This window comes from Periplaneta americana, chromosome 7 (assembly GCF_040183065.1).
Source record: "Periplaneta americana isolate PAMFEO1 chromosome 7, P.americana_PAMFEO1_priV1, whole genome shotgun sequence".
In the NCBI taxonomy this organism is placed as follows: Eukaryota; Metazoa; Arthropoda; class Insecta; order Blattodea; family Blattidae; genus Periplaneta; species Periplaneta americana.
This window is the reverse complement of record NC_091123.1, coordinates 171932155-171934150: the sequence shown is the minus strand read 5'-3', so window position 1 is coordinate 171934150 and position 1996 is coordinate 171932155. Positions and strand designations below refer to the sequence as shown.

The following is a 1996-nucleotide window of genomic DNA, read 5'->3' as shown; positions in this document are numbered from 1 at the left end:
TCGTAGAAGGTGTGATCATTGGTTCGAATCCCAGCTAGAGTATGATGATTTTTTCTTGCCTATGTGAAATCCTTTTTCTTAAGAACGATGTCGACATTGTGTTCACTTCATGTCAAAGAAGTCCACCGTTTGTATACTGGCGTTCAAAGACTCTGACCTACGATTTTATGATCGTGTAAGCAAACTTTCCAACCACGGGATAAGTCAGAACCAAAGATATAAAAAATTGACATACTTTGAAAACTTGTAATGGTGTCTTGTATAGTTCCTGGGGTAGCTCAGTCGGTAGAGCGTTCGCGCGCTAAGCGAAGGGTCCCGGGATCGATACCCGGCCCCGGAACAATTTTTCCTTGAAATTATTCAAACTTTGAAAGAGTTCCGGTAGTTGGTTAAAAAAGTGTCGAGGAAAATGATTATGTACATTAAGCATAATAATTCCCATAATCGACAATATCAGCGGTTTTCAACTAAACTTAGTGTTGTTTTGCAATCAGTAGAGCAATAACAATATTGCTATTATTTAAATTTATAATTTAAAAAACACATTGTAGGATAAGCACCATTGAAATTTAACTGCAATAGTAATGCAATACATGGATTTTAAAGCAAGAAAACCCATTAAAACCAAAATTAGCATTGTTGTGTTGTATCATGTGTTGATTTCAGTTTACAAAAAGTGCTCAAAATGGCTCCCATTTACTGCGAAACAATGCATAAATCTGTCTTTGAAATTGTTTAATGTTTAGCCATTGTTATTCAATTGTTTTATTAGTTTTATTTACATGTTTCTATTAGCTTTTGTCTGCAATTGTTTAATCCAAAGCCTCCTCAAATTGGTGTAATGAAGCATTAAAATTTACCTTTATTCAGTACTATTTTTACTCGTTTATTTTTTATTTTTTCCATTTTAGATTTCCCAGCTGATCACCTTAGGACATCCATTTCTGTACTTAAAATTCTTTTTGTTTCCTTGTTTGGAATTTGCCAAACTTCCGCTCCATATGTTAGGATACTTTGGACTATGGTTTATATATATGTGTAATTTTCTATTTTCTATAATATTTTTTCTCCACCAAATAGAATTTAGAGCATTTATTGCTTGTTTTGTTTTTGTAATTATGTTTTTAATTTTCACTGTATTATCTCCTGAATGGTCTACCTTTGTGCCTAAATAAGTACATTCAGTAGATGGTTCTAATTGAAGACCGTTTTTGCAAGACTTGCTAACTGCAAAATTTGCAAAATTGAGATTTTGATGGATTCGTTAACATAAGGCAGGCCACTACATGATGTTCAAAGCGTCTTATTGGGTTATTTCTCTTCATTGTAGTGTGTCAAAGTGTGATCGTTTTTTTCAAAACTTGCTTTCTGCTATAAGTGAGAGTTACAGCAAAACTTGCTTACTATAGTGTTTCGTCTCTCCTGTAAAATTTAGTTTTTTCCGTTTGCAAGTTTTGCAAAAAGGTCCTCAATTCTTCTCCATTATCAAGATTTAAATTTTCCTTTTCTTCTTCTGTACATAAATATTTAGCTTTCCGTATATTTAAAATAAATAAATAAACAAATAAATAAATAAATGAATGATGAATAAATGAATGAATGAATAAATGAATAAATCAATAAATGAATAAATAAATAAGTACCTATATAAATAAATGAATAAATGAACAAATAAATAAATGAATAAATGAACAAATAAATAAATGAATAAATAAATAAATGAATAAATGAACAAATGAATAAATAAATAAATAAATGAATAAATGAACAAATAAATAAATGAATAAATAAATAAATGAATAAATGAATAAATGAACAAATGAATAAATAAATAAATAAATGAATAAATGAACAAATAAATAAATGAATAAATAAATAAATAAGTACGTAAACAAATAAATGAATAAATGAACAAATGAATAAATGAATGAATGAATAAATAAATAAATAAATAAGTACGTAAATAAATAAATAAACAAATAAATAAATGAATAAA

General features: G+C 28.1%; 1 non-coding gene across 1 annotated transcript; it reads left to right on the top strand.

The window, feature by feature from the left end:
* The first annotated feature begins 266 nt into the window (after positions 1-266).
* Positions 267-340, top strand: TRNAS-GCU (transfer RNA serine (anticodon GCU)). Its single transcript has one exon. It is a non-coding gene; the product is annotated as a tRNA-Ser (tRNA).
* Positions 341-1996: the final 1656 nt, after the last annotated feature.